This window comes from Taudactylus pleione, unplaced genomic scaffold, assembly GCF_031769625.1.
Source record: "Taudactylus pleione unplaced genomic scaffold, aTauple2 ptg000032l, whole genome shotgun sequence".
In the NCBI taxonomy this organism is placed as follows: Eukaryota; Metazoa; Chordata; class Amphibia; order Anura; family Myobatrachidae; genus Taudactylus; species Taudactylus pleione.
Window position 1 is genome coordinate 5740719 of NW_028284434.1, and position 22969 is coordinate 5763687.

Here is a 22969-nt window from a genome sequence, read left to right on the forward strand (position 1 = left end):
CCACCTTTGATCCGCAAATATCGAACAGCTCTTTGAAGACGTTTACGCGCTTATTAAAAAATACGGTACAAGAGGAAATTAAATCTCAACCTCGGACATATTCTAATTTAAACCAAGAAGAACGTCAAGTGTTAAGGGATCTTCAGAGCTATGAGGACATAACAGTTCGATCATCAGACAAAGGTGGTTCGATTACTATTCAAAACATACAGGACTATAAAGAGGAAATTTATAATCAATTACAGGATCAAGAAATCTACTTACCATTACAAGGTGATCCTACAACATCATTCAAGAAAGAATTGGACTCCATTTTGACACAAGCTGTTATAGGGGGCATTATATCATCAACTTTACAGCGTGCCCTAACAGTAGATCATCCTAAAGTACCATTGATGTATTCCATACCAAAGATACATAAATCGTTAGTGAAACCCCCAGGTAGACCGATTAATTCGGCCAGGGGTCACTAACGCAACCTGTGGCAGTTTATTTAGATTGCCATTTGCAGCCGTGTATAAAAAAAGAACGTACTTGGCTTAAAGACACTCATTGTTAAATACTTTGGATTCCCTTAAATTTATTCCGGAAAATTTAATTATGTGTACGGCAGACGTGCAAAGCCTATATATGTGTATCCCACACAAGGAAGGCTAGTGGGCTGTTAGACAGCTCATCACAAATAACTCTGCTTATACTGGTCCCGAGATTAACTTTTTCATTGATCTACTCAAATTTATTTTAACTAAAAATTATTTCTTCTTTGATGGTCATTTCTTCTTGCAGGTATCGGGATGTGCCAAGGGCTCAGCAGTGGCTCCAAGCTACACAAATAGTTATTTGTTTTATGTAGAAAGAGAAATATTGTTTATTGATTTGGAAATCGCTAAGCACATACATGTATTTCTTAGGTACATAGATGACCTGCTTGTTTTGTGGACGGGCTCAATGGACGCCTTAAAAAGTGTCTTTGATAAACATAACAACTTAGCACATCCTGTAAAATTTACATTTGAGCTGAATTGTAATTCAATCAACTATTTGGATGTCAATATTTCTTTAGTATGTAGTAAATTATATACTTCGGTTTTCAACAAACCCACTGATCGTAATAATCTATTACATTACACAAGTTTTCATCCTACAAGTCTAAAAAAAAGTTTACCCTATTCTCAATTCCTACGCATCTGTAGGATCACTAATAATGAATTCTCCCTTAAGCATGATTTAAATAGGACGTATAGAAATTTTTGCAGAGGGGTTATAAAAGAACAGACTTAATTAAACAAAGAGATAAAGCTTTAAAACAATCTAGAGCTTCTCTGTTATCACCCAAGAGTAAAACTGCAAAAGGTGATAGGATCCCTTGGGTTAACCATTTCAGTTCTGGCAGTCGGCTGGTATCTCAAACCACCAAAAAATATTGGCCCATAATCAGTAGTGATTCTGAACTAACATCATTACATCATAAATCGATTATGCACAGCTATAAAAGGGGATGCAGCCTCAAGGATATTTTAGTGAAACCAGACGTAACTTCTAAGAATGCAACAATCTCAGGTGGTAATTTTCTCAGTACTAAGAAACTGGGATGTTTTAGATGCCCCAATTGCACGACATGCAATTATATGATTAGCGGCAGTAGTTTCCATCATCCGCATACAGGTAGAAAATATAACATCCTATATTATCTTACATGCTCAACAAAATGTGTGATCTATATAATCACGTGCCCATGTAGTAAATGCTATGTGGGCAAAATGGAATGGATGTTCAAAGAGCGCATGGCTACATAGAAGCACTATTAGAAGTGCTTTAAACAAAGGCCAAAGTGACCAACCAGTTGCCAAGCACTTCATGGAGGCGAAGCATAATCTTTCGAGCCTACGTTATAGAATTATAGATCATGTTCCACCAATTATACGTGGTGGTGATAGAGCTAAGAAACTGCTTCAGTTAGAATCCAGCTGGATTTTTAAACTAGAAACAATGTCACCAAAGGGACTTAACGAGCAAATCAATTTTCAATGTTTCCTGTGACATTATGTATTTGTATTACTGTTTATTGTTTAAAGTATATTAAGTCAAGAGTTTACACTCAGGGCATATATGTATTGGAGATAGTATTATAGATACTTTCTTAGGATATTTATTACATTGTGTGAATACATGCGCTAATAATGTTATAAGATTTAACCATTTACTATTATAAGTATTATTATATCATATTTTTTCCACATTAATCATTTTGTGGTTATAGTCAAATTGTCATATTTTTGCAGGGATGCCATTTGTATAATACATGTATTACCATAGAGTACTTTACCTATTGCTTGGCAAATCATTGTGACATATTTTGTATTTTTACACTTGTAGGCTTCCATAGCCTTAGCTTTCTATGTTACCATGGTGATGCGGATCACTTCCATAGTGACGTCATATTAGTGGCGTCCGAGAGCGAAATCCAGCGGGCTTTTCACTGGGTGTGTGTTTGTATTTAAGGTAAGAATTTGTAATTTAATTTTTTGTATCCTGACGAAGGGACCATTAAAGAGTCCTGAAACATTGATTCATACACAATGAGCATGTGATGTTTGATTTACTAAGACGCTGTGAGTGACGCCTATTTCTAGACATTATATATATATATATATATATATATATATAATGGAAACAAAGTGCATAATGATACCAATTGAGGCCAAAGTGCTACGTGTGCTTATTATAGAATTCCAACAAAGTGGAAAAAGTACACAAAAGTGGCAATACCTACATAAAATTTAGAAAATCATTCAATTAATGAATAACATATACAGGTGTATCGAAATAAAAAATTATATTTAATTTGATAAAAGACAATACATAAGAACAATTCAAATGATAAGAAGGCAAAACTACAATATATAGTAAAAATATAAGCAAATGGATAACAAATTGGGGACATAGGATGAGGATCAAAGTGCTTATCTGAAAAGGATGTTCAAAAGTTCATGAAGGTAAGTGGATAGAGGCGCCCAACGTGTTTTGTCTGCTTCGGGACTTCATCAAAGGGATGTGGCTTTGATGTGGTGTTCCAGCTTATAAACCCCACTAATTGGGACAGACTGGAGCTCATTAGCCCTCATTACGACAGCTGGCTGCTGTGAATATGGAAATTTCTTACTGGTTTCGTTAACCTCTATAGGAAGTTGTAAAATAACCTATAGCTGATAAAATGATCCTTCACCCCTTAACGATGCTTTGGTCATAAATAGAATTGAATTCTATTTTATGGTTTAGAGATGGCAGATCCATCAATGTGAAATACTATATACTGTATAATATATGTATGGATGAAGTATAAACAATTTTTTTTAATAACAGTGGCTTCCATTATACAATAAATAACAGGACATAACAAATAATATTAATGATAAAACCTTTTTTTATTCTTATGTGTTCTCTTAGTAAAATGGATACTTCATGCGTAGTGAAAATGTCTCAATAATGCTGCCCGAAAACAATGGATGACTGTTTAATTATCTGGGAACTTAAACATGGCCGCCACTGCTTAGAATGACACAGTGAGCATTCGCAAAGCATGGACCACTTGAAGCGATGACGCATTAACAACACTTGGTGAGGACGGGCAGAAGTGATGCACACCCGATAAGGAGTGGGGGAACCCGGACTCGGCAAAAACACTAAGAGGGCGGAAGCAGCAAATCCCCAGGCAATCCAGCGCAGGGCGGAAGTGACACCCGTGGTGTACAGTGAGGGCGGAAGTGAAGCCCGAAAGAGAAAAGAAAGATGTGATTTTGTACTTTTCTGAACTAATAACATTAATAGCGATTCTACCAAAGGACATAAGCCCATAGCCAGGTTTTAAAGACCTTTTTTTTGTGATGTCATAATGAGGGCTGATGAGCTCCAGTCTGTCCAAATGGGGTTTATAAGCTTGAACACCACAACAGAGCCACATCCCTTTGATGAAGTCCTGAAGCAGACAAAACATGTTGGGTGGCTCTATCCACTTACCTTCATGAACTTTTGAACATCCTTTTCCGATAAGCACTTTGATCCTCATCCTATGTCCCCAATTTTTTATCCATTTCCTTATATTTTTACTATATATTGTAGTTTTGCTTTTTTATCAAATTAATTGTTCTTATGTATTGTTTTTTATCTAAATAAATATCAACTTATATTTGGATACACCTGTATATGTTATTCCTCAATTGAATGATTTTTTACATTTTATGTAGGTATTGCCACCTTGTGTACTTTTTGCACTTTGATGGAATTCTATAATAAGCACACATAGCACTTTGGCCTCAATAGGGATCAAGTTTACCTAGGCATTATGCACTTTTATCCATTTATCTATCTATATATATATATATATATATATATATATATATATACAGTCAGGTGCATAAATATTGGGACATTGACAGAATTTTCATATTTTGGCCTCTATTCACCACCACAATGGCTTTGAAATGAAACAAACAAGATGTGCTTTAACTGCAGACTTTCAGATTTAATTTGAGGTTAATTACATCCAAATCAGTAGAACGGTCTAGGAATTACAATGGTTTCTATATGTGCCTCCCACTTTTTAAGGGGCCAAAAGTAATGGGACAAACTAAACAATCCTAAATTAAACTTTCACTTTTTAATACTTTGTTGCAAATCCTTTGCAGGCAATTACAGCCTGAAGTCTGGAACGCATAGACATCACCAGACGCTGGGTTTCATCCCTGTTGATGCTCTGCCAGACCTCTACTGCAAATGTCTTCAGTTCCTGCTTGTTCTTGGGGCATTTTCCTTTCAGTTTTGACTTCATCAAGTGAAATGCATGCTCAATTGGATTCAGGTCAGGGGATTGACTTGGCCATTGCATAATATTCCACTTTTTAGCCTTAAAAAACTCTTTGGTTGCATTTGCAGTATGCTTCGGGTCATTGTCCATCTGCACTGTGAAGCGCCGTCCAATGAGTTCTGAAGCATTTGACTGAATATGAGCATATAATATTGCTCGAAACACTTCAGAATTCATTCTGCTGATTTTGTCAGCAGTCACATCATCAATAAATACAATGGAACCAGTTCCATTGGCAGCCATACATGCCCACCTCATGACACTACCACCACCATGCTTCACTGATGAGGTGGTATGTTTTGGATCATGAGCAGTTCCTTTCCTTCTCCATACTCTTCTCTTCCCATCACTCTGGTACAAGTTGATATTTGTTCCAGAACTGTAATGGCTTTTTTAGATGTTGTTTGGCAAACTCTAATCTGGTCTTCCTGTTTTTGTGGCTCACCAATGGTTTACATCTTGTGGTGAACCCTCTATATTCACTCTTGTGAAGTCTTCTCTTGATTGTTGACTTTGACACATATACACCTACCTCCTGGAAAGTGTTCTTGATTTGGCCAACTGTTGTGAAAGGGTTTTTCTTCACCAGGGAAATAATTCTTCTGTCATCCACCACAGTTGTTTTCCGTCATCTTCCCGGTCTTTTGGTGTTGCTGAGCTCTCCGGTGCGTTCTTTCTTTTTAAGAATGTTCCAAACAGTTGATTTGGCCACACCTAATGTTTTTGCTATCTCTCTGATGAGTTTGTTTTGATTTTTCAGCCTAATGATGGCTTGCTTCACTGATAGTGACAGCTCTTAGGATCTCATATTGAGAGTCGACAGCAACTGATTCCAAATGCAAATGTCATACCTAGAATCAACTCCAGACCTTTTACCTTCTTAATTGATAATGAAATAACGAGGGAATAGCCCACACCTGTCCATGAAATAGCTTTTGAGTTGATAGTCCCATTACTTTTGGCCCCTTAAAAAGTGGGAGGCACATATAGAAACCATTGTAAATCCTACACCGTTCACCTAATTTGGATATAATTACCCTCAAATTAAGTCTGAAAGTCTGCAGTTAAAGCACATATTGTTTGTTTTATTTCAAAGCCATTGTGGTGGTGAATAGTGGCCAAAATATGAAAATTCTGTCAACATCCCAATATTTATGCACCTGACTGTATATATATATATATATATATATATATAATTTTTATTGAAAGTGTTGCACAAATTTGAAACGATTTTATATTTGACCACACATGCGTATACTTTTTTATTTATTCTAGTTAAACTAAGATTATCTTTTAAGCACGGAAGTCGCTCATTGTCAACCCTATATATTGTCTGATATATATACTGGGGTAGATGTACGAAGCCTAGAAGCTGTATCAGCGCACGTTATGTGTGCTGATACCGCTTCTCCCCAATGTATGATCGGGGGTCTGGCTGCTATGCACCCCTGTCATTATCAGCGCTATCTACAAGATAGCAGCACCGAGCGGCAGGGCCATGTATGAAAGGTCATACCGCATGACTGTTCGGCCGCCTGTAGCTGTCATTATTGACAGCTACAGCCTGGCGCTAGCCTATCCCCACAGCAGGGACAGTGCTGTTCCTGCTGGGGCTGCTGCCGGCTCCAGGGCTGCACGCGGGGATCTCGCGATACTTGCGAGATCCCACGCATGCTCAGTGGAGCCGGCCGGGACAGAGACAGAGCGCATCAGCACTAGGCTGATGCGCTGCTGTCTCTAGCGGGTAGTGCCGGCTGATGAGATGTTCTTATATCTCATCGGTAGTGCTTTTTGCTTTGCCTCAGTAAAGAGGCGAAGCGGGAAGCGTTATAGCGGCACGTTAAGTGCCGCTATCATACATCTACCCCATTGTCTGAGATATATATATATATATATAGAAAACCAACTCTATCATTTGTAATACATGTGAATTACACAGGTTCTGTGGCCAATTAAATCTAGGTGAAATAGAGAGAGACTTGAAGTCAGCCAGCCACATAACCTGTGTAATTCATATGTGTGCTGAATTAAAGGGATGATATGGCAAGGATAGATAGATACTGTAGATTATAGTTTAAAGAGACAGGACCATCCCCAAGCATATGAATTATCTTAATTAAGAATTGGCTTACTAATGGGAAAATAGGGTGTGAGAGAAAAGGACCACAATATTTTATAAAAACAAAATTTGATATGCCTATGAGCTAACAGACCCTAACCCATGAAAAAGCATAGAGTATGTATAATATCTGTGGCAATGGATGTAGAGCAGTTTTCATGCTTTTGCGAGTCAGTGTAGGGACTGGCCAGAAGGGAAGACTTTGACATAATTGGCTATATTAACAATTTATTGCAATGTCTTGAAAGAAAAACTCAGTAAACACAAATGCAATACAGTATAGTTAGGTGACTGCAGAGCACTGTATGAAAGATATATATATATATATATATATATATAGTGACAATAATCACATAGACCGGGTAAAATCTAACAGTAGCTTTATTGCTCACCACAGTCTTCCAAACAGCAGTATTTTCTTCAGTGGACTTGTAGGTCCAGGATTCCTAAAACTAGTCACCCCCCGGGCCTATAAGCTGGGCGACTATCTCACCATCAGTCTCAGTTTCCCCAGTGTCTCTGCAGTTCTAAAACCAGCCACACACAGGTGTCTGTAATCAGCTGCCTTCCAGATTCTGATTGAGGCAACACCTGAACTGGACATTACACATTCCTAATGCCTTTGGTCTGCCAAACCTGGGAGATCTGGATATTCCACATTTACGTCATGTGGAATTATGCTGACCCTGTCACACTCCTCCCCCCTTAGCTTCAACCACCGTGGTGAAGCTAAAACACTTTCAGGCAAGCTATCTGCTTCAACCACATCTATTTGTCTATTTGTTCCATCCGTCCGCAGGGGCAAACGCAGGATATTTAAAGGGGGGTTTCCGAATCACCAATCTCTTTTTTTTGTTAATAAACATTATATATATATATATATATATATATACACACATATATATATATATATATATATATATATATACCAGCGTTAGGATGGCACTCCCGCTAGTAATGTACAAAGTCCCGGTTGCCCTCTGAAAGCATGCTATCAAGTAGCAGCAAATATACAAACAAAATCAGCGGAACTCCGGTTCAAACAGCACACAAACGCAGGTTCAGACTCCAAGGTTTCGATGCATTTATTCACATCGTCATCAGGATACAAATGATTACAAAAAATACACTTACTTATACACCATCACCAAACACCACGTGAATCCTCACAGCTTCCGGGTTCCGGTCACTGAAGACGCCCACAAATTATATCATCATGTACGGCCCGTTGCCTTGGTAACAATTAACACTAAAGGTAAAAACAAAGCAAAGAGCGTGTGTGAACGTGCGGCATATTACAAATCTAATATGAGCAGCAGAATCTAATTGGCAGCAGACACAAAGTAATAGGAATCATTATACTAAACAAACATGACCCTAGTAGGCAGCATTATGCTTAAATAAAATCCAATGTTATCATAAGCAGGATTCCCTCGATAATATAGTACATAATCATCAATAAGTACACATATGTACATTCCATATACTGAATGCATTATAACATGTTAAATATCCAATGCACACAGAAAAATCCTATCAATAACATACTGAAAGTCATTATAGTCATTATACTGGACAAACATATCTCTTAAAGGCAACCAAACACCTCATATGCATATAGAACCCAATCATATTTTTAGCTTGAACACGATTCCCCTATTAATATGGTACAAAACCATCAATAGTCATGAGACACAAATTCATACATGTTATATAAAACAAAATAGACCAAGGCTATCATTTAAACCTCTAGGATTTAATGTGCCTAGTCTATGTATCCACCATGACTCACATTGTAGTAACCTACGTGATCTGTTACCACCCCTCACCATTGGTGGCACATGATCAATAATCATGTACCAGAGTGTGGATAAACCATGGCCTGCTACAGCAAAGTGTCGTGCCACAGGTTGATCACTAGACCGTGGCAATAGCCGCCCTAATCGCAGAACGCTGAACTGCCATGCGTTCACGGAGTGTCCGTTCAGTTTTTCCAACGTAACTCAACCAGCATGGACATGTGATCAAATAGATCACAAACTTGGTGGTACATGTTAAATGATATAAAATCTTATATCTTGTTCCTTTATGCGGACGGGAAAAACTGTCACCCGTGATTACATACCTACAGGTCAAACAGTTCAGACATTTGAAACATCCCTTTCTTTCTCTTAAAAAATGTTTTTCTTCTCTATCCACACATCCACTTATGTCAGCCTTGACAACCCAATCACGTATGTTTTTTCCACGTGAATAGCAAGACATGAGTCCAATGTCAGTTAAATTCAACTCACTATCCTCCTGAACAATATTCCAATGTTGTTTAGATATGGAATTAATGTTGCCACTAGAGGTATTAAAGTGATTAGTCCAATGGATACATTCCTTTTTTGGTCTGATAGTTTTAGATCTAAGTAGTTGTTCTCTAGACATTTTCAAAGCTTGATTATTGGCTTTGATCAGTAACTCCCTGTCATATCCCCTAGCCCGAAAATTCTCAATCATTTCATTAATTTTCTGTTGTGCAATGCCCTCATCACTACAAATGCGTTTTGCTCTCAGAAATTGGGAATATGGCAGACTATATTTGGAATGTTTAGGGTGAAAACTGTTCGCATGGAGAAACGTATTCCTATCAGTGGGCTTACGGTAAAGTGATGTACTTAACTTGCCATGATTATTTTGTATCTCAACATCCAAGAATGTAACCCGTTCATCATTAATATAAATACTCAATTTAATAGGGCTATCTGATGCATTGTGATTATCAATCACACTGTCAAGATGATCCCTAGTGCCTGTCCAAATAAAGAAAATATCATCGATGTATCTAGTGTAGAAATAAATCCACCTAGATACATCGATTGTAGAAAAAAATATTTTCTTTTCAGCCATAAACATATATGCATTGTCATACGCGGGGGCCATATTAGACCCCATCGCGCAGCCGCTGCATTGTAAATATACCTTCCCGTCAAACATAAAGTAATTATGCATCAATACAATCCTTAATAATTCAATCACTAATTTAATATCAGGCCCCTTATACAGTGGGTTGTCATCCAACAGATGAAATACAGCATCTAATCCTTCCTCATTTGGTATAACAGTGTATAGACTTGAAACGTCGGCACTGCACAATAAACTATGTGGCGGGATGTGACCAATTTCTACAAGTTTCTTCAAAAAAGAAGTAGTGTCTAATAAGTAATCAGGATGACCAACCACACAGGGTTGTAGTAAAGAATCAAGAAATACAGACGTCGGCTGGAACAGTGACCCCCTTGCCGAGATGATTGGTCGGCCAGGGGGGTTGTCCAGACTTTTATGCACCTTGGGAAAGGTATACAATAAAGGCATTATTGGAGACTTTGGTAACAAGGCATCACACAATTCCTGAGTAATTAATCCTTCAGACACCGCCCCTTCCAGGCAGTGTTGTTATACACCTTTAAATTGAACAGTCGGATCAGCATCAAGGAGTACATATACAGCATTATCAGATAACTGGCGCAAAACTTCATTGCGATAATCACCTATATCTTGTATAACAATTGACCCGCCCTTATCGGCGGGCCATATTACAATTTCAGAATTAGAAGACAGTTGTTTTAATGCTTGAAATTCATCACTGCTTAAATTATGCTGGACATGTACCCCTTGGGATGTGATTTTATTAACATCCTTGTCCAACATGTTCATATACGTTTTAATCGATGAATTAGTTGATACTTGATCAAATGAAGATTTGTTAGTGAGTTTTCTTACATTATGAGGTATATCATTTAGTCTGGATTCCACCTTTTTGGATTTAGACCCTCTAAAATACTCATGTAATTTGAGCTTTCTGTTAAGTTTATATTTTTCAATCTCCCAACTCATACCATCAAGGCATACAGTGGGAACAAAGGACAAGCCCCTGGAAAGTACCTTAATCTCAGTATCCGTTAATTGATATTTGGATAAATTAAATATTATCACCTCCTCCGTATTGGAGGTCTGCCAAATCTCCTTTTTACTCCTCCGCGTCCACTGCTTTCCACGTTGCGTATGTTTTCTCCTCGGCCTTCGGCTTGAAGTCGGGTACATACCCCTAAAGGGACACGTACAGGTATTTCATTGATATTATTAGCATTATCAGAGTCACTGGTAGTACCAACTGCATCAGAGTCTGGGAAATAACGTCTATAGCGTCTACGTCTGGGTCCATCTTGGTTCTGTGTACCATTATTACTCCATAAATACACTTTATTTTGTTCATAATAGTTGATGACCTTCGATAATTTATGCTTCTTAAACTGTATAAGGTCTCTTCTATAAGTAGCGATTTGTGTATCCAATTTATCAATCCAGTTAACTTCACTATCGGACACCAGAGACTCTTTGTGGGCTACCTCAAAAGCAGCTATCTTGTCCTTGGTGGTATTTAATTCCCGTGTAGCCTCTTCGATAATGTGTAAAATCAAGTCAAAGCTGCATTTATTTAAAATGGCAATCCAGCGCTTGCAGAAATTAATGTTATATCTGCCAATCGTCGGGCAGTTTTTCACCCGAAAGCCTCGTGGTATCCGCTTTTCCTTAAAATAATCGCTTAATGTGACCCCATGGTAATAATAATCAAGTTCACGTTGACGCAATTTTAGTAAAACCCGGTACAGTTGTTCATTGGTTTTATTACCTGAATCATCAAATGGTTCTTTAAAAATAATTGATTCAGCTTCTGACTCAGAGTATGAAAACATCTGTCCTTGAGTCTGCATAGACAGATTAAATACTCCACACACGCTCTCCATCCCATCCGGTTGACCTTCAGCCAAAGTGCTCAATGAGCGCAAACAACAGCACACAGTCCAGAAGATGAATGTATAATAAATAACCTGTGGGTGCCTATTTCCAAAGACGGTCCTCCCTGCAACAGACCGACTCCAATACACCAGCGTTAGGATGGCACTCCCACTAGTAATGTACAAAGTCCCGGTTGCCCTCTGAAAGCATGCTATCAAGTAGCAGCAAATATACAAAATGTTGAAGTCTGAACCTGCGTTTGTGTGCTGTTTGAACCGGAGTGCCGCTGATTTCGTTTGTATATATATATATATATATATATATATATATATATGCATATATACTGTACATATATATATATACATATATATGTACAGTATATATATATCTACATACTGTACATATATATATATATATATATATATATATATATATGTATACACACACATAATTACATGTATATAGCTAGCAAAGGTAAAAAAACAAAAAAACATTGAAAATATAAACTAGAAACTTCCTATGCTTGTAATTATGCCAGGGCAACTGATGTATTGAGAGAGCATCCATGTAGAAGTGCTATTCATAAGGAAATACTCTAGAAAACATCAAGGTTTTCAAAGAGTTAACTCACCATTGTGACTGTCGTGTTGTAGAGAGAGCTCCATGCAGCAGCCAGCATGTGTAGAGGGGGAGGGTTCAGAAACCTGAGTGCAGAGAGAAGTTCCCTTCCCTGCCTCGGCGATAGCTACAGTAGCAGAGGTGCTAGGTTTTTTGACAGCCCGTGCGGAGGAAGGCTCGGGCTGTTGGTATGTGCACAGGGGGGGTTTCTAGGTACTCAGAAACCCCCCTGCGTGCGCTACTGCTCTGGGTACACAGCTCTCTACCATTTTCCACCGTTTGCCATTCTCACCCTGTTCCCATTTCTCCTCTAGCTTCACCATAGGGTTGCTTGGAGAATAGGGCCCAACAAACCTTCTGGAAAGGGCATAAGATGTGAGGTGCTGTTTCCCCGGACGATGCTGCACCTCAAACTTAAATGGCTGCAAATACAAAAACCAGCGGGTTACATGAGCATTCACTTATTTGTTCATGTGCGTCCAATGTAAAGGGGCATGATCTTTAACCAACAAAAACTACTTCCCCAACAAATAATATATTAACGAGTCTACTGCCCACTTAATTGCCAAGCACTCTTGCTCCACTGTTGAGTACTTGCGCTCCCTGGACAGCAATTTCCAGCTGATTGAGGCAACACCTGAACTGGACATTAAACATTCCTAATGCCTTTGCTCTGCCAAACCTGGGAGATCTGGATATATCACGTTTACCTCATGTGGAATTATGCTGACCCTGTCACTATATCTAATATAAATATGTATATATATTACCCGCATGGACATGTGATCAAATAGATCACAAACTTGGTGGTACATGTTAAACGATATAAAATCTTATATCTTGTTCCTTTATGCGGACGGGAAAAACTGTCACCCGTGATTACATACCTACAGGTCAAACAGTTCAGACATTTGAAATGTCCCTTTCTTTCTCTTAAAAAATGTTTTTCTTCTCTATCCACACATCCACTTATGTCAGCCTTGACAACCCAATCACGTATGTTTTTTCCACGTGAATAGCAAGACATGAGTCCAATGTCAGTTAAATTCAACTCACTATCCTCCTGAACAATATTCCAATGTTGTTTAGATATGGAATTAATGTTGCCACTAGAGGTATTAAAGTGATTAGTCCAATGGATACATTCCTTTTTTGGTCTGATAGTTTTAGATCTAAGTAGTTGTTCTCTAGACATTTTCAAAGCTTGATTATTGGCTTTGATCAGTAACTCCCTGTCATATTCCCTAGCCCGAAAATTCTCAATCATTTCATTAATTTTCTGTTGTGCAATGCCCTCATCACTACAAATGCGTTTTGCTCTCAGAAATTGGGAATATGGCAGACTATATTTGGAATGTTTAGGGTGAAAACTGTTCGCATGGAGAAACGTATTCCTATCAGTGGGCTTACGGTAAAGTGATGTACTTAACTTGCCATGATTATTTTGTATCTCAACATCCAAGAATGTAACCCGTTCATCATTAATATAAATACTCAATTTAATAGGGCTATCTGATGCATTGTGATTATCAATCACACTGTCAAGATGATCCCTAGTGCCTGTCCAAATAAAGAAAATATCATCGATGTATCTAGTGTAGAAATAAATCCACCTAGATACATCGATTGTAGAAAAAAATATTTTCTTTTCAGCCATAAACATATATGCATTGTCATACGCGGGGGCCATATTAGACCCCATCGCGCAGCCGCTGCATTGTAAATATACCTTCCCGTCAAACATAAAGTAATTATGCATCAATACAATCCTTAATAATTCAATCACTAATTTAATATCAGGCCCCTTATACAGTGGGTTGTCATCCAACAGATGAAATACAGCATCTAATCCTTCCTCATTTGGTATAACAGTGTATAGACTTGAAACGTTGGCACTGCACAATAAACTATGTGGCGGGATGTGACCAATTTCTACAAGTTTCTTCAAAAAAGAAGTAGTGTCTAATAAGTAATCAGGATGACCAACCACACAGGGTTGTAGTAAAGAATCAAGAAATACAGACGTCGGCTGGAACAGTGACCCCCTTGCCGAGATGATTGGTCGGCCAGGGGGGTTGTCCAGACTTTTATGCACCTTGGGAAAGGTATACAATAAAGGCATTATTGGAGACTTTGGTAACAAGGCATCACACAATTCCTGAGTAATTAATCCTTCAGACACCGCCCCTTCCAGGCAGTGTTGTAATACACCTTTAAATTGAACAGTCGGATCAGCATCAAGGAGTACATATACAGCATTATCAGATAACTGGCGCAAAACTTCATTGCGATAATCACCTATATCTTGTATAACAATTGACCCGCCCTTATCGGCGGGCCATATTACAATTTCAGAATTAGAAGACAGTTGTTTTAATGCTTGAAATTCATCACTGCTTAAATTATGCTGGACATGTACCCCTTGGGATGTGATTTTATTAACATCCTTGTCCAACATGTTCATATACGTTTTAATCGATGAATTAGTTGATACTTGATCAAATGAAGATTTGTTAGTGAGTTTTCTTACATTATGAGGTATATCATTTAGTCTGGATTCCACCTTTTTGGATTTAGACCCTCTAAAATACTCATGTAATTTGAGCTTTCTGTTAAGTTTATATTTTTCAATCTCCCAACTCATACCATCAAGGCATACAGTGGGAACAAAGGACAAGCCCCTGGAAAGTACCTTAATCTCAGTATCCGTTAATTGATATTTGGATAAATTAAATATTATCACCTCCTCCGTATTGGAGGTCTGCCAAATCTCCTTTTTACTCCTCCGCGTCCACTGCTTTCCACGTTGCGTATGTTTTCTCCTCGGCCTTCGGCTTGAAGTCGGGTACATACCCCTAAAGGGACACGTACAGGTATTTCATTGATATTATTAGCATTATCAGAGTCACTGGTAGTACCAACTGCATCAGAGTCTGGGAAATAACATCTATAGCGTCTACGTCTGGGTCCATCTTGGTTCTGTGTACCATTATTACTCCATAAATACACTTTATTTTGTTCATAATAGTTGATGACCTTCGATAATTTATGCTTCTTAAACTGTATAAGGTCTCTTCTATAAGTAGCGATTTGTGTATCCAATTTATCAATCCAGTTAACTTCACTATCGGACACCAGAGACTCTTTGTGGGCTACCTCAAAAGCAGCTATCTTGTCCTTGGTGGTATTTAATTCCCGTGTAGCCTCTTCGATAATGTGTAAAATCAAGTCAAAGCTGCATTTATTTAAAATGGCAATCCAGCGCTTGCAGAAATTAATGTTATATCTGCCAATCGTCGGGCAGTTTTTCACCCGAAAGCCTCGTGGTATCCGCTTTTCCTTAAAATAATCGCTTAATGTGACCCCATGGTAATAATAATCAAGTTCACGTTGACGCAATTTTAGTAAATCCCGGTACAGTTGTTCATTGGTTTTATTACCTGAATCATCAAATGGTTCTTTAAAAATAATTGATTCAGCTTCTGACTCAGAGTATGAAAACATCTGTCCTTGAGTCTGCATAGACAGATTAAATACTCCACACACGCTCTCCATCCCATCCGGTTGACCTTCAGCCAAAGTGCTCAATGAGCGCAAACAACAGCACACAGTCCAGAAGATGAATGTATAATAAATAACCTGTGGGTGCCTATTTCCAAAGACGGTCCTCCCTGCAACAGACCGACTCCAATACACCAGCGTTAGGATGGCACTCCCACTAGTAATGTACAAAGTCCCGGTTGCCCTCTGATAGCATGCTATCAAGTAGCAGCAAATATACAAAATGTTGAAGTCTGAACCTGCGTTTGTGTGCTGTTTGAACCGGAGTGCCGCTGATTTCGTTTGTATATATATATATATATATATATATGCATATATACTGTACATATATATATACATATATATGTACAGTATATATATATCTACATACTGTACATATATATATATATATATATATATATATATGTATACACACACATAATTACATGTATATAGCTAGCAAAGGTAAAAAAACAAAAAAACATTGAAAATATAAACTAGAAACTTCCTATGCTTGTAATTATGCCAGGGCAACTGATGTATTGAGAGAGCATCCATGTAGAAGTGCTATTCATAAGGAAATACTCTAGAAAACATCAAGGTTTTCAAAGAGTTAACTCACCATTGTGACTGTCGTGTTGTAGAGAGAGCTCCATGCAGCAGCCAGCATGTGTAGAGGGGGAGGGTTCAGAAACCTGAGTGCAGAGAGAAGTTCCCTTCCCTGCCTCGGCGATAGCTACAGTAGCAGAGGTGCTAGGTTTTTTGACAGCCCGTGCGGAGGAAGGCTCGGGCTGTTGGTATGTGCACAGGGGGGGTTTCTAGGTACTCAGAAACCCCCCTGCGTGCGCTACTGCTCTGGGTACACAGCTCTCTACCATTTTCCACCGTTTGCCATTCTCACCCTGTTCCCATTTCTCCTCTAGCTTCACCATAGGGTTGCTTGGAGAATAGGGCCCAACAAACCTTCTGGAAAGGGCATAAGATGTGAGGTGCTGTTTCCCCGGACGATGCTGCACCTCAAACTTAAATGGCTGCAAATACAAAAACCAGCGGGTTACATGAGCATTCACTTATTTGTTCATGTGCGTCCAATGTAAAGGGGCATGATCTTTAACCAACAAAAACTACTTCCCCAACAAATAATATATTAACGAGTCTACTGCCCACTTAATTGCCAAGCACTCTTGCTCCACTGTTGAGTACTTGCGCTCCCTGGACAGCAATTTCCAGCTGATTGAGGCAACACCTGAACTGGACATTAAACATTCCTAATGCCTTTGCTCTGCCAAACCTGGGAGATCTGGATATATCACGTTTACCTCATGTGGAATTATGCTGACCCTGTCACTATATCTAATATAAATATGTATATATATTACCCGCATGGACATGTGATCAAATAGATCACAAACTTGGTGGTACATGTTAAACGATATAAAATCTTATATCTTGTTCCTTTATGCGGACGGGAAAAACTGTCACCCGTGATTACATACCTACAGGTCAAACAGTTCAGACATTTGAAACGTCCCTTTCTTTCTCTTAAAAAATGTTTTTCTTCTCTATCCACACATCCACTTATGTCAGCCTTGACAACCCAATCACGTATGTTTTTTCCACGTGAATAGCAAGACATGAGTCCAATGTCAGTTAAATTCAACTCACTATCCTCCTGAACAATATTCCAATGTTGTTTAGATATGGAATTAATGTTGCCACTAGAGGTATTAAAGTGATTAGTCCAATGGATACATTCCTTTTTTGGTCTGATAGTTTTAGATCTAAGTAGTTGTTCTCTAGACATTTTCAAAGCTTGATTATTGGCTTTGATCAGTAACTCCCTGTCATATTCCCTAGCCCGAAAATTCTCAATCATTTCATTAATTTTCTGTTGTGCAATGCCCTCATCACTACAAATGCGTTTTGCTCTCAGAAATTGGGAATATGGCAGACTATATTTGGAATGTTTAGGGTGAAAACTGTTCGCATGGAGAAACGTATTCCTATCAGTGGGCTTACGGTAAAGTGATGTACTTAACTTGCCATGATTATTTTGTATCTCAACATCCAAGAATGTAACCCGTTCATCATTAATATAAACACTCAATTTAATAGGGCTATCTGATGCATTGTGATTATCAATCACACTTTCAAGATGATCCCTAGTGCCTGTCCAAATAAAGAAAATATCATCGATGTATCTAGTGTAGAAATAAATCCACCTAGATACATCGATTGTAGAAAAAAATATTTTCTTTTCAGCCATAAACATATATGCATTGTCATACGCGGGGGCCATATTAGACCCCATCGCGCAGCCGCTGCATTGTAAATATACCTTCCCGTCAAACATAAAGTAATTATGCATCAATACAATCCTTAATAATTCAATCACTAATTTAATATCAGGCCCCTTATACAGTGGGTTGTCATCCAACAGATGAAATACAGCATCTAATCCTTCCTCATTTGGTATAACAGTGTATAGACTTGAAACGTTGGCACTGCACAATAAACTATGTGGCGGGATGTGACCAATTTCTACAAGTTTCTTCAAAAAAGAAGTAGTGTCTAATAAGTAATCAGGATGACCAACCACACAGGGTTGTAGTAAAGAATCAAGAAATACAGACGTCGGCTGGAACAGTGACCCCCTTGCCGAGATGATTGGTCGGCCAGGGGGGTTGTCCAGACTTTTATGCACCTTGGGAAAGGTATACAATAAAGGCATTATTGGAGACTTTGGTAACAAGGCATCACACAATTCCTGAGTAATTAATCCTTCAGACACCGCCCCTTCCAGGCAGTGTTGTAATACACCTTTAAATTGAACAGTCGGATCAGCATCAAGGAGTACATATACAGCATTATCAGATAACTGGCGCAAAACTTCATTGCGATAATCACCTATATCTTGTATAACAATTGACCCGCCCTTATCGGCGGGCCATATTACAATTTCAGAATTAGAAGACAGTTGTTTTAATGCTTGAAATTCATCACTGCTTAAATTATGCTGGACATGTACCCCTTGGGATGTGATTTTATTAACATCCTTGTCCAACATGTTCATATACGTTTTAATCGATGAATTAGTTGATACTTGATCAAATGAAGATTTGTTAGTGAGTTTTCTTACATTATGAGGTATATCATTTAGTCTGGATTCCACCTTTTTGGATTTAGACCCTCTAAAATACTCATGTAATTTGAGCTTTCTGTTAAGTTTATATTTTTCAATCTCCCAACTCATACCATCAAGGCATACAGTGGGAACAAAGGACAAGCCCCTGGAAAGTACCTTAATCTCAGTATCCGTTAATTGATATTTGGATAAATTAAATATTATCACCTCCTCCGTATTGGAGGTCTGCCAAATCTCCTTTTTACTCCTCCGCGTCCACTGCTTTCCACGTTGCGTATGTTTTCTCCTCGGCCTTCGGCTTGAAGTCGGGTACATACCCCTAAAGGGACACGTACAGGTATTTCATTGATATTATTAGCATTATCAGAGTCACTGGTAGTACCAACTGCATCAGAGTCTGGGAAATAACATCTATAGCGTCTACGTCTGGGTCCATCTTGGTTCTGTGTACCATTATTACTCCATAAATACACTTTATTTTGTTCATAATAGTTGATGACCTTCGATAATTTATGCTTCTTAAACTGTATAAGGTCTCTTCTATAAGTAGCGATTTGTGTATCCAATTTATCAATCCAGTTAACTTCACTATCGGACACCAGAGACTCTTTGTGGGCTACCTCAAAAGCAGCTATCTTGTCCTTGGTGGTATCTAATTCCCGTGTAGCCTCTTCGATAATGTGTAAAATCAAGTCAAAGCTGCATTTATTTAAAATGGCAATCCAGCGCTTGCAGAAATTAATGTTATATCTGCCAATCGTCGGGCAGTTTTTCACCCGAAAGCCTCGTGGTATCCGCTTTTCCTTAAAATAATCGCTTAATGTGACCCCATGGTAATAATAATCAAGTTCACGTTGACGCAATTTTAGTAAATCCCGGTACAGTTGTTCATTGGTTTTATTACCTGAATCATCAAATGGTTCTTTAAAAATAATTGATTCAGCTTCTGACTCAGAGTATGAAAACATCTGTCCTTGAGTCTGCATAGACAGATTAAATACTCCACACACGCTCTCCATCCCATCCGGTTGACCTTCAGCCAAAGTGCTCAATGAGCGCAAACAACAGCACACAGTCCAGAAGATGAATGTATAATAAATAACCTGTGGGTGCCTATTTCCAAAGACGGTCCTCCCTGCAACAGACCGACTCCAATACACCAGCGTTAGGATGGCACTCCCACTAGTAATGTACAAAGTCCCGGTTGCCCTCTGATAGCATGCTATCAAGTAGCAGCAAATATACAAAATGTTGAAGTCTGAACCTGCGTTTGTGTGCTGTTTGAACCGGAGTGCCGCTGATTTCGTTTGTATATATATATATATATATATATATATATGCATATATACTGTACATATATATATACATATATATGTACAGTATATATATATCTACATACTGTACATATATATATATATATATATATATATATATGTATACACACACATAATTACATGTATATAGCTAGCAAAGGTAAAAAAACAAAAAAACATTGAAAATATAAACTAGAAACTTCCTATGCTTGTAATTATGCCAGGGCAACTGATGTATTGAGAGAGCATCCATGTAGAAGTGCTATTCATAAGGAAATACTCTAGAAAACATCAAGGTTTTCAAAGAGTTAACTCACCATTGTGACTGTTGTGTTGTAGAGAGAGCTCCATGCAGCAGCCAGCATGTGTAGAGGGGGAGGGTTCAGAAACCTGAGTGCAGAGAGAAGTTCCCTTCCCTGCCTCGGCGATAGCTACAGTAGCAGAGGTGCTAGGTTTTTTGACAGCCCGTGCGGAGGAAGGCTCGGGCTGTTGGTATGTGCACAGGGGGGGGTTTCTAGGTACTCAGAAACCCCCCTGCGTGCGCTACTGCTCTGGGTACACAGCTCTCTACCATTTTCCACCGTTTGCCATTCTCACCCTGTTCCCATTTCTCCTCTAGCTTCACCATAGGGTTGCTTGGAGAATAGGGCCCAACAAACCTTCTGGAAAGGGCATAAGATGTGAGGTGCTGTTTCCCCGGACGATGCTGCACCTCAAACTTAAATGGCTGCAAATACAAAAACCAGCGGGTTACATGAGCATTCACTTATTTGTTCATGTGCGTCCAATGTAAAGGGGCATGATCTTTAACCAACAAAAACTACTTCCCCAACAAATAATATATTAACGAGTCTACTGCCCACTTAATTGCCAAGCACTCTTGCTCCACTGTTGAGTACTTGCGCTCCCTGGACAGCAATTTCCAGCTGATTGAGGCAACACCTGAACTGGACATTAAACATTCCTAATGCCTTTGCTCTGCCAAACCTGGGAGATCTGGATATATCACGTTTACCTCATGTGGAATTATGCTGACCCTGTCACTATATCTAATATAAATATGTATATATATTACCCGCATGGACATGTGATCAAATAGATCACAAACTTGGTGGTACATGTTAAACGATATAAAATCTTATATCTTGTTCCTTTATGCGGACGGGAAAAACTGTCACCCGTGATTACATACCTACAGGTCAAACAGTTCAGACATTTGAAACGTCCCTTTCTTTCTCTTAAAAAATGTTTTTCTTCTCTATCCACACATCCACTTATGTCAGCCTTGACAACCCAATCACGTATGTTTTTTCCACGTGAATAGCAAGACATGAGTCCAATGTCAGTTAAATTCAACTCACTATCCTCCTGAACAATATTCCAATGTTGTTTAGATATGGAATTAATGTTGCCACTAGAGGTATTAAAGTGATTAGTCCAATGGATACATTCCTTTTTTGGTCTGATAGTTTTAGATCTAAGTAGTTGTTCTCTAGACATTTTCAAAGCTTGATTATTGGCTTTGATCAGTAACTCCCTGTCATATTCCCTAGCCCGAAAATTCTCAATCATTTCATTAATTTTCTGTTGTGCAATGCCCTCATCACTACAAATGCGTTTTGCTCTCAGAAATTGGGAATATGGCAGACTATATTTGGAATGTTTAGGGTGAAAACTGTTCGCATGGAGAAACATATTCCTATCAGTGGGCTTACGGTAAAGTGATGTACTTAACTTGCCATGATTATTTTGTATCTCAACATCCAAGAATGTAACCCGTTCATCATTAATATAAACACTCAATTTAATAGGGCTATCTGATGCATTGTGATTATCAATCACACTTTCAAGATGATCCCTAGTGCCTGTCCAAATAAAGAAAATATCATCGATGTATCTAGTGTAGAAATAAATCCACCTAGATACATCGATTGTAGAAAAAAATATTTTCTTTTCAGCCATAAACATATATGCATTGTCATACGCGGGGGCCATATTAGACCCCATCGCGCAGCCGCTGCATTGTAAATATACCTTCCCGTCAAACATAAAGTAATTATGCATCAATACAATCCTTAATAATTCAATCACTAATTTAATATCAGGCCCCTTATACAGTGGGTTGTCATCCAACAGATGAAATACAGCATCTAATCCTTCCTCATTTGGTATAACAGTGTATAGACTTGAAACGTTGGCACTGCACAATAAACTATGTGGCGGGATGTGACCAATTTCTACAAGTTTCTTCAAAAAAGAAGTAGTGTCTAATAAGTAATCAGGATGACCAACCACACAGGGTTGTAGTAAAGAATCAAGAAATACAGACGTCGGCTGGAACAGTGACCCCCTTGCCGAGATGATTGGTCGGCCAGGGGGGTTGTCCAGACTTTTATGCACCTTGGGAAAGGTATACAATAAAGGCATTATTGGAGACTTTGGTAACAAGGCATCACACAATTCCTGAGTAATTAATCCTTCAGACACCGCCCCTTCCAGGCAGTGTTGTAATACACCTTTAAATTGAACAGTCGGATCAGCATCAAGGAGTACATATACAGCATTATCAGATAACTGGCGCAAAA

General features: G+C 38.6%; 1 long non-coding RNA gene across 1 annotated transcript in view; it reads right to left on the reverse strand.

Moving 5' to 3' along the window:
* Positions 1–8087: 8087 nt before the first annotated feature.
* LOC148538922 (uncharacterized) overlaps positions 8088–22969 on the reverse strand; it is a 95487-nt gene continuing 80605 nt past the window's right edge. The window contains exon 3 of the long non-coding RNA XR_015871254.1: positions 8088–8232. This is a non-coding gene — a long non-coding RNA (uncharacterized LOC148538922). The remainder of the gene's footprint in view (positions 8233–22969) is intronic.